The following is a 15,798-nucleotide window of genomic DNA, read 5'->3' on the forward strand; positions in this document are numbered from 1 at the left end:
GACCTTTAGGTTACAAAACCAGCTCCTTAGCAATTATACTACACAGTTAGCAATGACAGTTGGGAAGAGCAGAAATTATAAGCTCATTTTTCTGTAGCCGGTTGGGGGGGGGGTGGGGTGGGGTGGGCTGGTTGGTGGCTGAGAGGGGGGAGAGGGGAGGGTGGCCTGCATTAAAAGTCAAGCTGCCCTCCATAATGAAAAGGGCAGAAATATGACCAAAACAGAACTGACCTGCCACATAAAAACACAGCTAGTGCATTCAGCCCTGTCTGTCAGTCATCCCCCACTGCCGCAACCGATAGCCAATGGGAGCGCACCGTTTTCTTCCATTTCAGTCGAGGCTTTATTGCCATGCATGAAATGGATCTTAGAGTGTGGAAATCGCACATAAAGGTGAATGCACCCTGACTGACATAGAGGAGAAGAAACCCAGGTGCAATGGGCTTTGTTAACCCTTTGAAGAGTAGGTTTTTTGGAACGTTTTCTTAATTGTAAGTCAGTGTTCTAGAACCCCTCTGCTTTCAGTCACGAGCCGTGATTGTGACATCATCAGCATTAGAATGTTCAGCTAAGAAGGTTAGTGGAACTTTCACAATACCTTATTTTAGTACACTGTGGTCGCCCTCCAGGGCTGTAACTCCGGAAGTTTGCCTAATCCTAATACCTACACTTTATTAAACCTGGAAGAGACTAAACCCACACACACACACACACACACACACACACATACTCACAGAGTACTCACTCACACACACACAAAAATCCTTTTAACAGGGAAACATAAGTGGGTTAAGACCACTGCTTCTGTTCACTCAACGGAGGCCATAACGGTGAGCCGTAATGAGGGTACGGATGTCTTAAGTGGACCTAACTGAATCATTCCTGGACAATTCCCTGGCTGAACTTTGACCTCTAGAGTGGCATTTCCTGCCACGGGGACGGCATCCAAAATGAATTGAAGAGCACAGGTCGATGGAAACAAACTCAGCTGAGCTACAGAGCCATTACTGCTGCTGGAAACGTTTCTCCCCCTGATTAAAAGAAACCTTTGGTAAGAGAATCAGATCCTTTATTGAGTTTTCAAGCCAGATATCAGTAAGCAAACCAGAATGCGCTCGGACGGCCGAGGCTGAGGACTGCATAGGAAAGCCCTCCCACAATATTTCTCACAGCAGACGCGTAGAGAGTGGGGGATTCTGGGAAGGATGAGGATGACTCAGGTCTTGGGGTGATCTCGTCTGGCAATACCAAACCGCACTGTCAGTGGCCAGATCTGACTCATGTACACAGAATCGGCGAAAATCTGCATCAGTCTCACTGTGTGTGGGTGTGTGTGAGTGTGTGTGTGTGTGTGTGCATGTGTGTGAGAGTGTGTGTGTGTGTGAGAGTGTTAATGTGTGTGTGTGTGCGTGTTGTATTTGTGTGTGCTGTTTGTGTGTGCTCTTGTGTGTGCGTCTGTGTATGTGTGCGTGTGTGTGCCCTTGTGTGTGCATCTGTGTATGTGTGCACCCGTGTGTGTGCATCTGTGTATGTGTGTTTGAAAAATAAATAAAAAATACAAACTAATACCAACTCTAAAAGAAAGAGCATAGAAACTCTGAGCTGACTTGCTCATTGAGCTCAGACGTTGTATCGCTTAAGCAAAAAGTATTATAAAATACCATTTTTTTTAAATCTCTCAATTTGAAAAAATGTCACTCTCCTTTCCAACAAAAAAAACTTCCCTTTCACGTTGAGAGAGGATAGAAAAAACTTAGTCTGGCTGCTAAATATTTCATCCTGCCATACCCTGAGGGATTATGGGTAAGCAAATGAAAAATAACAAGTAGACTATGTGCAGTGTGTATGTGCGGTATTAGTATGCTAATCTATCAGTGCAGACTGTTGTTGTTTAGATGTAATTTCAGTGTTTGTGACTGGCTTCTTGCTTGCAACTAACTTTATTTGTGCTGTAATGTGTGTGTGTGCAGACGATGCAGTGTGTGTGTGTGTGGTGGCGTGTGTGTGTGTTGCGGTGTGTGTGTGTGTATGTTGTGCGTATGCGTGTGTGTCGTGTGGTGTTAGTATGGTCGATGCGTGTGTCTGTGATGTGTATGTCGCTGTGTGTGTATTTACAGTATGTGTGTGTGCGTGTGTGTGTGCGAGCATATGTTTGTGTCTGTGTGTGTGTGTGTAGATGTGTGCGCGCGTCTGTCTGTCTGTCTGTGTGTGTGTGAGAGTGAATATGCCTGTATGTGTGTGTGCGTGTGCGTGTGTGCGTGTGTGCGTATGTGCGTGTGCGTGCGTGCGTGTGTGCGTGCGTGTGTGTGCGTGTGTGTGTGCGCGCCTGTGTCGCGGCTCAGCTCTGTTCATAAGTTGCTGGAAGTTTCCCAGCAGCCCTCAGGCCTGGAGTGTAGAAGACGCCTTGCTCACTAATCGCATTTTCATATTGCTGCACGTCATTATGATTCAGGGGCACAAACAATGGCTCTCATTTGCCCACATATGGGGACAATGGCATGAAATGGTTCGCTGAATTGGAAAATAGGATTTCATAAATGAGAATGAGAGTGCGTTTGATCATGGGGGAGTTTGAAGGTTTGTTTTGCTTTTTTTTTGTACTTTTTTTTAAAATTTTAAATTGTGTCTGCGTGCACTTAACACAACACTGATGAGAGCTGACAGCCATTTAATGTTACGCGCCCAAATATTAGTCCCACACACATGCACATGCGCACACAATTTTTAAAATGTTCTTAAGTTGGCAAACATCCTTTATTACCAACATCTGAACACAGGAAGTCTGTAACTACCCTTTTGGGGATGACGGTGCATATTGAGAAATGTGGCACAGACGTGTGTGATCTTACGATGAGTGCAGTCCACAGCAGGCTTTTTGAAAACCCATCCGGAAATGTCAGGCCTTGTGCAACATTTGTTTATGTTACAAGTTTAGTTTGCAAAACAACAATGTGCGGTTCATATAATCATCTGAGCATTAGAATTGTGCAGCATCGCCATCAGTGTTCGTGCAACACGTACCACAGGTAACAAGCCACAGTATAACTGATATATTTTCACCCTCGTGATTCTGCAACACTGGTCCTTCACAGCAGTATTTCAGAAGCTCACAATTTCAGATTTCTCTGAGCGTCACTCAAGACATGCATGCACCCTCCAGAACACAACCCTCCTGCACACACACAACCCTACTGAACACCTGAACACAAACAACCCTCCTGAACACACACAACCTTCCTGCGCACACACAACCCTCCTGCACACACACAACCCTCCTGCACACACACAACCCTCCTGCACACACACAACCCTACTGAACACCTGCACACACACAACCCTCCTGCACACACACAACCCTCTTGCACACACACAACCCTTCTGAACACCTGAACACAAACAACCCTCCTGCACACACACAGCCCTTCTGAACACAACCCCTCGCGCTGTCAGATAAGTGAGAGAGGGGGGGCCGGTGTTTGGGGCTGTCCCACACATTCCCTGCTGTACCGGGGGTCACGTGTCCACACCCAGTCAGACAGAGGCTGGGGGGGGGGGGAGGCCCGTTTGGGGGGCGAATGTAATCTGAAGAAGGGCCAAAGGTCATCAAGTGGCAACCAGTAGGCTGTTGATTTAGGAGGTTCGAGCCATAGTGCCTGGAACTAAAATAGCCACGAAGCTCACCCAAGGTGGGGTGAGCAGAGGGGTCGGGGGGGTTTGGGGGAGGAGTCCCCAGTCCTCTGGGGCTAGGGGTAGGGGTAAGGTTATATTTCTGTCTTCAAGTCACCAGTTGTGCTAATCTGAGAGTTAAAATGAATTTAAGCAGCTTTATGTTCGTGCACATGCAGGGGCATAGCTAAGAATTCTGCCCCCCCCCCTTTTTTAAAAAATAAAACAAATAGAATCTTTTTTTTTTTTGCTGTAGGTCCCCCCTACCCTAGAGTCATCACCACCATTCCCCCACTAGCGCCGGCCCTGGTCCCGGGTGAACTAAATCAACCCACTGTCCTGAATTGATGCCTTATCGTGTCAATGCTGGCCATGTCCCAGAATTCCTTGGGCCTTTGCTCTTTTGTTGCCTCGGTCGATTGTTGCAGTCGCAACAAAGTCACAGTCCCAGCTTCCATAGCTGCGCAGCTCAACTGGGGGGCTGCAGAGCGACTGCGCAGCTCAGCTGGGGGACTGCAGAGTGACTGCGCAGCTCAGCTGGGGGTCTGCAGAGTGACTGCGCAGCTCGGCTGGGGGACTGCAGAGTGACTGCGCAGCTCAGCTGGGGGACTGCAGAGTGACTGCGCAGCTCAGCTGGGGGTCTGCAGAGTGACTGCGCAGCTCAGCTGGGGAGCTGCAGAGTGACTGCGCAGCTCAGCTGGGGGACTGCAGAGTGACTGCGCAGCTCAGCTGGGGGGCTGCAGAGTGACTGCGCAGCTCAGCTGGGGGGCTGCAGAGTGACTGCGCAGCTCAGCTGGGGGTCTGCAGAGTGACTGCGCAGCTCAGCTGGGGGACTGCAGAGTATCTGCGCAGCTCAGCTGGGGGACTGCAGAGCGACTGCGCAGCTGGTGGACTGCAGGGACTGATGTGCGTGGCCCTTGTACCAGGTGCTAAGTCTGCACTTTCCTTGTTCTGGAGGAGTTCCCTCCAGCAGCGCAAAACACTTTAAAACTATGGATGTGCTTTCAGAATTGAGAGAAAAGTGAAAAAGAAATACCATGTGGCTGAATTCTGTATCTACATTGAGTCTGCCAGGGTTTTATTTTTCACGGTATGATTTCGGGTTTTTATAGAGTCGTATTCATCATTGGCGCTGGACAGGGAAAGTGGATCTAATGTCTGGCAGAACAGCACAATGCATCTAACGGGACGTGTGCTGAGGCGTCCGATTGCGGGGCAGTCAGCGTTCGAAGTGCTGCGGGACTCGGAAAATATTTTGGCTGCTGCTAATTCACCCCCCCCCCCCCCCAACCTCCCCACCCCCCATCTGGAAACCTTATTCTGTATCGATCATATACCGCTTGCCAGCAAACTTTTTTCTTTTTAATGTATTCTATGAAATATTGAAACATGCATTGTTTGGACAATCCGATTACAGAGCATTGTATATAGAGTAGGGTTGACCATCCTGGGACAAAACTCAGTTTGCATTGATCCTTTCTCATTTCACTGTATGTACAGTTACATCTTCACTGTCAGCAGTGTCCATTTTAAAAATGTAATACCTGGTGATTGAACCTTGACCGGATATTTCACTTAATATGGTCAGTCAACTATGGTTTCATGTGTCCAATAGAACCAAGTCGTTTACAGGAGGAATGCATGAAAATCAGTTAAATTGGTCGATATGAAAAAACAGAAGGGTGGAGGAAACTTGTGATCAGATGATGTTTAGGTGTAAACTGAGAAGGGCTCTTTCTCTACAGCTGAATAAAACTTCTGGCCCAGTATCAGAAAAAAACATTATTCACAAATACCCTGCTATGCATTTTCCAATTAATCTTTGTCAACTGACCACTTTTTTCTTCTCAAAATAAATAAATAGAAGTTTTATTGTGTAATACACACACATACAACTCATTCAAAAAAAGTGGGTGTATGTGTGTATGTGTGTGTGCAGTCTTTTTCTAAACTGTCTTTTCCTAACCTTGCCATACTCTCTGAAGGGATTTATTAATTTGTGTAATTAAGGACTGCTATGCTGATTAATCATCAATCAAACTCGCGTCACAGTGCCACCCGCAAACATTAATTTCTCTAAGGACTGGATCACTTAGCCAGGGAACAGGAAGTCATCACCGTGGTTTCCAGTGCACTTTGTGTGCATTCGAGCAGGACAAATAGCTCCAACGCACCCTTTTACAGTAAATTAACACTTAACTTATTGTAGCCTAACAATTATTAAACAGGATCTAAAATCACTGAAGCATAAGTCATTCACATAGCCAAGCAGGAACCCTGTAAAGTGCAGGTTTAAACTATTCTCTGAAAGACCGTTAGTGTACTACTGCGTTTCAATATCGGTTTCTCATTGTGGATGAAAATATTTAAAAATTTTTAAAAGTTGGGGCATCCCTGGTACCCACAATGTTATTAAAAAGCAGAATGATAATTCACTGGAGATTCAATTCCATACTGATTCATTTGAACAACTCCAGGTGCTTTTTTTTTTACATGCATTTAATGAATAATTTGTGTTTCTTTCTGTGATCCCATCCCAAGTCCTTACATACAGGAATATGCACTCAGTACGCTAGACAGTAACACTAGGATCAAGGCTAAATATACTAAGCAATGTTATACAACATTTTTTCACTCCTAATTTGATTCAATACTATTTTATGAGTTATTCTTTTAAGTGGATTGTGGGACTGTTTTCGGGGGGGGGGGGGTTGTTAAGGAGGGTTGGGGGGGGGTGGGGGGCGGTGGTTTAATCCATGGGTGGCAGGCCCCCAGTCACGGAGGGCCGCTGCAATGCCTGCTGCTTTTCTGCGCGTTTCTGCACCAGTGGCTCACTGATTGGCCAGATAGGATCCACACACCTTATTCTCTGGCTGCAGATGCACAGGAAACCGCAAAATAACCAGCAGACACTGCAGCTCTCCGGGGCCTGCAGTTCGACGTCCTCGCTGCTCTAATCTCTCCGAAAAAAAGCAGGAAGTGTGAGAACCAGGCGCGGCCGTCAGTGACGTCAAGCGCTCGAGCGAGTCTAACTTCCTCTGCAGTCGCAGGCTAATACATCCAGACAGCGCCGGTCCAATCCAATCTGTGAAATTATTTCTCTCCTGTTTTGAATCTGCTCCCTTCCAAATCACTCCTGAGCGATGCAATCCTGTTCAATCGCACAGATTTACTGCTCTCCCCGACGGCCTTCAGCGAGCTTCATTCAAAAATAATTGCAGAAATTTGCACAACAAACCCCTTTCAATTGGAGGTGAAAATGCGAATGTGTGTTTGATTTTCCCCAAACGGCAGATCAGCTAAAACCCCAATTAGCAGAAACCAGCACCAGGTCATCAGAGCGGCCTGCCCTGTCTCATGGATCGCTTGGCTGGACAGGTTGTTGTTTTGCTCCCCCCGCCCTTGCTCATTTTCACACCTGAGGATCTGCACCTGCGCCCTCCTCCGTCTAGGACAGGTGTGGGGGGGGGGGGGGACACTTCGTTTCCAGGACACCGTGACCCTGTTATTTAAAGCAGCTCTGGGGAGTATGGGGTTGCCTGTCGACGTTACCGCTCCACCCCCTACGGAGGGAAATGAAGCCCTAATCTGTACGGGACGGGCTCTACGGGACGTCCCGTTCCCTGCCTCCAATGCCGGCGGTGCCTGGCGGTGCCGCCCGGCTGTTTACCAACCCGCGTTTCCCAGGTGCCTTTGCAACGGCGTCCGGTAAATTCCTGCTCATTTAGGGAACCCCCGCCCCTGTCGGTGTGGTGGAGGGTGAGGGGGAGGGGGGGGGGGCGGCGGGATTCCCGAGAGGAACGTCGGGAGGGATAATCGGAGCTCTGTGTGGGGCGGGAGATAATTGTGGGAAAGGACCGGAGCTGGGCGATGACCCCCCCACACTCCCCACGGAGCGCCCTGTGTAAAGGCCCCCCCCCCCCCCGAAACACACAGCTCAGGTCGCGACACCCCCGCGCGTCGAAGAGGCCCCTCTAACCTGCAGACAACGGGGCCCCTCTGTGGGGGGAGGCCTCCGACCGCACGGGACGGGGGCGCGTCTTCAAAAGGTCGCCTTTCACACAATCCAATAACTCTGCGCTCCTGATGGGGAAAAAAAAAAATAATAATGAAATTCAGACGTTAATGCTCTGGGCATCATATGACTGCGAAGCGTCTGTCATGTGATATTATTATGCCAGTTGATCTCACGCTGTGACACATGGCCGGCCAATCAAAACACACGCACATATTACAACCATAACACACACATATTACAACCCTCTGATTACAACCATAGCACACACATGTTACAGAGAAACATAGCAGCTCAGCTAATTCACAGGTGTGATTCTCACCAAGATTTACGAGAAGGATTTGGTGAGAGTGCGAGTTCTGGCTCAGGTGTTGGGGGGCTATCAGTAACGAGGTGCTCAGGCGTTGGGGTGCTCAGGTGTTGGGGTGCGATTGGTAATGGGGTGCTCAGGTGTTGGGGTGCGATTGGTAATGGGGTGCTCAGGTGTTGGGGTGCTCGGGGTGTTGGAGTGCGATCTGGATCGAGGTGCTCAGGTGTTGGGGTGCTCAGGTGTTGGGGTGCTCAGGCGTTGGGGTGCTCAGGTGTTGGGGTGCTCAAGCGTTGGGGTGCGATTGGGATCGGGGTGCTCAGGCGTTGGGGTGCTCAGGCGTTGGGGTGCTCAAGCGTTGGGGTGCTCAGGCGTTGGGGTGCGATCGGGAACGGCGGCTGTGATGTCACACAGAAGCTGTGACTCCGGGGAGGGAAGTGGGAATGAGATTCCGGAGCGTGCGAGACAAGGTGACAGGGAAGATCGCCGTCTCGTCAGGTGATGCTGGCTCTGGGAATTCTGCCTTTTTTTATAGTTCACACTTCAGATCCGTTACAAAGTAGAGGCTGAATTGAGCTGTATGGCTTTGTCATTGCAGGCAAACAATATCTGGATTTGTACAACACATAAGTTACCCTTAATGATCAACCCTCTTTAAAGGAAAACAATTCTGTATATTAAGTAGGTTTATTGGGGTAGTAATAAAACAGCAATTACAGCTTAACTGGCTTAAATAAAATATTTTTACAATTTGATTTAAAACCAGCAAAACCAGCCTTTTGATTTGGACTTGTAATACAATTTCCATCAAACATTTTACCAATATCACATTGGCACAATAGAGAGTGTTTGAGGCAAGAAAACAACTGACACTTTCAAGATAAAGTTTTAAAGACTGGAACACAGTATTGAACACAGCAAACGGCCCAATCGTCAGATGGCAAGTACAGGACATGAATAGATGGTTGATTCTGAATTCATACACATATTGGCAAATTACACGGAGTGTGAATACTTTTCATTTTAAACATGAGTAGTGTTTTTCCACCCGTGTCATTGTGAGTTAGTTTGCTTAAATCTTTGGAGCACAATCTTGTCAAACAGGTCATTATATGTATCACGCTGGGTGTTTGCAGATGGTAAAAATGTATTTTCAATGGTTTTTGGGTGAAAATGTGCCTTTATTATTTAATCAAAATGACTTTCCAAGCAGAAAGCTAACTGTGGATTCAAGCAAAAAAGGGCCAATTGATTCCATGTTGTTTATCTAAGTTGCTGTTAAAGAGCTCAAGCGATCTGCCTAGTTTGAGGTCTTGATAAACTATTTGGATTTCAGTAGCCCCAAGAGTTCTGTACAATACAGATTGAAATGGCCGTTTTTGTGCCGACCGCTTGAAACGAAAAGGGTTGTGAGACCTGAGCAGAAGCGGCTGTTTATGGATGGTCTGAAATGTAAAAAAAGAGGGAGAGAAAACACCCAATTCTCCCCTCTGCTGTTTTGCAAATTCAGCCCTTTTGTCCAACTTAAAGGGGGGAAAATGGAGGCAGCCTCCGCCCTGTTTTGAATACACGCAAAGCTGACGGCTGCAGTTTGCCTGCAATTAGTCAATGAAAGGCACACCTAAAATGGCTGCCCTTTGTAATGATCCCGTACAGCCGTAAAAGCGGTCACCCCCTTGTTTTAATTTGGATTTCTATTGCAAAAGGTCAGGTTTTCGCTTTTTTATTTGTGTTTTTTATTTTTCCTTACAGCTGTCAAATCGTTATGCAGTCCAAAAAAAAAGAAGAAAAAAAAAAAGATTTGCTACAACACTGTAATCATTGTGCAGTGCCAGAGAATCGCTGTAAGTGAACAGGTGACCTTCAGGGAAAACTTTGCCGGCACAATTACACTAATGATGGTAGACTGACAGACAGGAAGAAGTGAGCATGCCATCACCGTGGCGACAGCTGAATAGTCGTTTTGCCCTACATGTTTTGTTCATGTTACATGTTCCCCCCATTCCAGCACTTTTTGTCATTTGTATTTGTCCTAATATTGTAGCTTGTTCTTCTCCCTAGTTTGGCTTGGCATAAGTTAGGTCAGAATAGTGTTCACTGTGTCAACTTAACTGTGTTCTTGGCTAGAAATAGCTGTACGAAATGAGTATCGTACCTTGTTGAACCTGTGTTTTGTGGCTGTTCAATGACCATGATATGCACTTTTGTACGTTGCTTTGGATAAAAGTGTCTGCCAAATAAATGTAATGTAATGTAATGTTTTCTGAAATCAGTCCTCTGTTCAAATCCATGCTGCTTTGGTGGAGATATTTTCCTTTCCTTTGTAGTCTCTTTTCCTTGAATGTTGTCCAATTACATCAGAGACAGGGGTTATTTTCCTCTGTGCTCCAGACAGCATTATTCACATTTACAGTACAGAACCAGAGTAAACCTCAAAACACACAAGTGTGCCTCTGAGCACATGAGAAATTGAGTTTAACATAGAAAGTCCAGTAATATTCCATCTATTATAATATTGTAATATTCAGTTCTTGGGGTAAGGCTTTGGAACAGTGTGTCGATCTGAGCTTTATGAATATGTTTATGAATAAATATTCCATCCTCCTTGTGAGCACTAGGACAGGAACCCTGTATCCTCAGTAGCATGAACGGGCAGAGTAACCTTGGGGTCTGTGCACCTCCAGGTTCATGTGCTTCCTGGGTAGCCCCATGAATCTTTCGCTGGAGAATAAATAACCTCAAAGCTCTACAATATGCGTACGCTGCTGAGCCATGGACCTGTGCCAAACTCAGCACACATGCACTGAACACAGTGGGTATGCACTGAACACTGTAGACGTGCACTGAACAAAGGGGGTGTGCACTGAACACTGTAGATGTGCACTGAACACAGGGGGTATGCACTGAACATAGTAGATGTGCACTGCACACAGTGGATGAGCACTGAACACAGTGGATGAGCACTGAACACTGTGGGTATGCATTGAACACTGTAGATGTGCACTCATCACAGTGGATGAGCACTGAACACAGTGGATGAGCACTGAACACAGGAGCTGAGCACTGAACACAGTGGATGAGCACTGAACACAGTGGATGAGCACTGAACACTGTGGGTATGCATTGAACACTGTAGATGTGCACTCATCACAGTGGATGAGCACTGAACACAGTGGATGAGCACTGAACACAGGAGCTGAGCACTGAACACAGTGGATGAGCACTGAACACAGGGGCTGAGCACTGAACACAGTGGGTGTGCACTGAACATAGTAGATGTGCATATGCTGTACAAAGCTGGAATGATGTATGCATATGCAAGGCATAGTAGATGCTCCAAGTCATTTCTCAGATTAGTGTACCACATGTCCTGTGTGTGATAAACACACACATACACACTTTCACACACTCACACGTGCACACACACACACACACACACACACACGCACACACACACACACACACTTTCACACACTCACACGTGCACACACACACACTCACACACGCACACACACACACACAGCTGAGATTCTCAGCGTGTGCTTGAGTGCCAGACCTTGCTAAAATACATATTTGAAGTAATTATAATATTAAAATAACTCCCACACACATGAAACAAAATGCCCTTTTCCGCTAAAAAGGCAAATCAATTAACTTTATTTGGCTGGAGAGGAAATTCCTGCACTTTACGGTAATTAAATTACCTATCTATCTTATTATTGCTCATGGGGGAAAACATGACCCTGGCCTTCTGCAAAGGCCACATTCACAACAACAACAACAACAACAACAAAAAAATATATATATATATAACCGCACGGTACAACACCGACAAAAACACACAAACGAGACTGTGGAAAACAAGGAGGCGGGGGAGAGCTAATCGTGTCTGTGCCGTGCCGCTCTTCTCCGAGAAATCATGCTTCCATTCTTCCCTCGGATTTGATTGGGTTACCAGAATGGCTTAATTTAATGGCTCACAGATTAAATTTCTGCGCTGGAGCGTGCTGCCCACATGAAAGGGGAACCTGGACCTGTGACACGCTAATAAGCTCCTGGTGAAAAATAAGGACGTTAACGAGATTACCAACGGGGGGGCAGGGTAACGAGGGGCAGCCCCTGCGCACACAGGTGGGGCCTCACACGCACAAGGAGCAGAACGCACACAAAAGGGGGGCAACTGCCAGGTTCTCTTACCCCCGTCAGGCCCCCCACTTTAATTTATCATTTATTTAACCTCTGATTTTAATAGGAGGTCCAGCTGTGATAAGACCCAGTCTGTCAGGGCAACAAAGGCTAAAAAGTCCATAGGAAGTGCATAAGAATTCATAGGGGGTGCTTTAAAGTACATAGGAGGTACATAAGAGTACACAGGGGGTAGATGAGAGTACACAGAGGGTACATAATGGTTCATAGGGGGTGCATAAGTGTACACACAGACACATGAACATAATATATACAACAGAGGTTACAATGTAAACAGAGGGCTACACAACATCTAAAAAACAAGTGCCCTCTTTATGCATGAGGCCATGCAATCTGGATCTAAAATCTGAATTCAGTACTGGGAAGCATGACATGGTTCAGCTCAAAGGACAATTCACTCTGGGCCAAGAAATATCAGCAACAGCATAAAACACTGGATTTATGTTATAATAGTGAAGACTCCCCATTCTGCTCCAGCTGTGCCAGAGCACTGCACAACCTGTACACGTAAGGGACCATATTTTGTATTTGAATGGCAAAAAAAGAAAAGAAAAAGAAAATGATGACATCAGTGGAGACGATTTCTGTGACAGGCAGGAAACAGAAGTTTCTGCTCTCTGCTCAGGTGTCTCACCTGTGGGTGAGTTTCTGGCGGTACTGGTTACGCTCGCTATCTTCCCTCCACTGGGTCTGGCCAGTACAAAGAGACACGTTACTGTAAAATAAATAAATAAATAATTAAATAAATAAATAAATAAATAAATAAATAAATAAATAAATAAATAAATAAATAAATAAAATCTGAAATGCACCCTTAAATGTGATGGAAAAGGTGAAAGCCAAAACACAGTGATCCATAAAAGAGGCCCTCGGGGATAATAAACGTGTCTGTCTGACTGACGGTTCACCCGACCTACTGGAACCACGTTTGCACCAGGCATTTAAACCATTACTGAACCCCTGGTTGGGTGAGGTCTACAGTCACAAACTGAATTTCTTTTACATTAAAAAGTAAGTTGAAAAGTTGAATTTTTAGAATGAGATAACAGTGCATGGAGACAGACTGTGAGCTCGGATTAAAGTGACTTTAACCTCTGGAGGCATAAGGTCGCTGTACACGCTGTTCTGAAGCTATTTGAATTAGGACTGTATTTTCTTCTTTTCAACCATGTATGTAAATCTGTATCTAAAATATAATTTATCATGTACAAAAAACAATAAAAAGCATAGACTAAAACTGAAATGATATCGAAAAAGTTTAAAAAAATCACTTTAAAGAGAAGTGACAATGGATGGATGGAGACAGGATGGGTCTGTTGTTTAACCCTTTAAGCTGTGAGGTCACAAATGTGTGGTCGGAATGTTCTTGGCTGAACATTCCAATGCTGATGTAACAGTCACCACTGGTAATGGAAAGCAGTGCAGTGTTAGAACACAATGACTTGGAATTTTGAAAAAAAACATTCCAAAAACCTACAGTTCAAAGTTCAAGGGGTTACATGGGGCTGGAAATGCTTGCTTCCAGAGCCCACTGGCCTTCATGTGAGAAGCTGAGCAGAGATATAAGCTAAATACAGCTGGTCCAAATGCCTATGCACCTTTATTCAACCAGGTAATCACTCTTCCACTGTACCACATACACACATAAAACAGCTGGGGGGGGGGGTCTTTCAGATTCTTCATCTTGGCGCAACATATATCCCCAAACAAAACCTGCAGTGAAGAAAAACACTGTGGAGCCACTCACCTGTTACCTCCATTGTGTTTTTACTGTGGCCACACAACAGAGGGTTTGCAGGGAAACTGATAAAAAACTGAATGAATAATTGGAGTAAATAGAAAAAAAAGCTTTAAATTGTGACATCATCTCAGAAGGACCATTCCCTTCTGCCTGGGCCTTCCGATTCCCTCAGTAAACTGCAGACTTTTGGCCAATGCAGCCTCTCCAAGGGAAGGTCACGCCCTGCAGGAATATGTTGTATGCAGTCAGTCCGGAATGAGCTACTGGTAAACTTAAACACGACTGTTAGACACGGTGACCCTCTGACATCACACATTTTACGTAAGGACAGAGTGGCAGGAGCCGCGTTTCATAACGCAACTTTACTTTCACTGTCTGTCTGTGCGATATTGAACGACGAGCACCACTCTATCTGCCCCAGGGGTAACTGCTCACATTGATCAGGCAGGCATAAGCTTTACCCATCCTTTGATTGATATGCCCCGTTTGTGTGTGTGTGTGTGTGTGTGTGTGTGGACATGACAATACATGTATACACATCGAATTGTAATGACCTGCCACTGTTGTGCAAACCCACCCTCGTCACTGACTTTTTTTTTTTTTTTTTTTGGAACAATCAATTCTTAAAAATCGACCACAGAAAAACGTGTTGTCACGGCAAAACTTCTGGCAAAGGGACCATTTAACATAGAGACCAGGCTGCAGTTTGAGAGCAGGCAGGGTTCTGTGTGTAGAGCTTTGCAATACATATGCTGATTTACCTACATTGTTCTTCACCACCACTTGAGGTTGCTTTTGTTGAGCTTATTATGGGCCCTGTTCATTAAGGGATTGTGGGACGCTCGGAAAAGGGTGAGATTGTTTACACTGTTCACAAACCTCGGAACAGCTTTCAAATGCCCTATAACGCATGAGGGGCTCTGAATTATGGGTAAGCAAAGGGAGCTTTAGAAGCGACTTTCCCTTGATAAACCTTAAATTGTGTGATTAGTTTGAAAAGCTACCTGTGGAAAAAAATACGACTTTCTTAAAATTGAACATTCTCACTCAGCCTTTAGGCCTTATCGTTCTCCTCTGCTTCATAACATAATTAAATCATGCATGGGCTCTTTACAGTGTTGTTATAAACAACTTCTTGTTTAACAGATAACAACTGTAGTGTCCCCTCAAAGCTTGTATTGACATAAACAGCTCAGCACAGAAAGTTTGATGTGTGTCTGACTGAATGTACTGATTTCCATTGGATATGAGAGTGGAGTCAATGCTCAAGTAAACAAAAGCAAAAAATATATGAATAAAATAAAATAAAAACGAAGCAACAGGTTTTAGGATAGAAAACCACAGAAAACATTGTTTGCATTGACTTCTGCACAATATCAGGTTGCTTTTCAAGATACATGGGCATAAGATTCGTTTTCTTAAATGCTGAAATAAAATTTCAAGTTTAAGAAATATATATAAAAACATCTATTATTTCATCTATTATTTATGTATCTATCTTAATGTATTACACTTATTGCACATACCAGTATGTTCTGTAATGAATTAAACATACAATCATTATGTAATTACAAAATGTGACATATCACTAACAAAGCACTCTGTCAGTATGCCCTAGTATAAGCACGATGTCATTATGCGCTGCATATGACAAAGGTGAAAACGCTCGCGCTCACTGGGCGTCGGCTTTACCCATCATTTGATTGATACGCCCCGCCTCTGAAGAACTCTGTACATCCCTGTTCACATACGTCAAAAACACGCCTCTCCCCTTCACTGCCTCCTAAAAAGCCTGAAATCTCGCGAGTTTATGCCCCGCTGGATCCCACCCCTAAAAGCGATGCCTCGCTGCAGTGTGTGTAT

This window comes from Anguilla rostrata, chromosome 14, assembly GCF_018555375.3.
Source record: "Anguilla rostrata isolate EN2019 chromosome 14, ASM1855537v3, whole genome shotgun sequence".
NCBI lineage: Eukaryota > Metazoa > Chordata > Actinopteri > Anguilliformes > Anguillidae > Anguilla > Anguilla rostrata.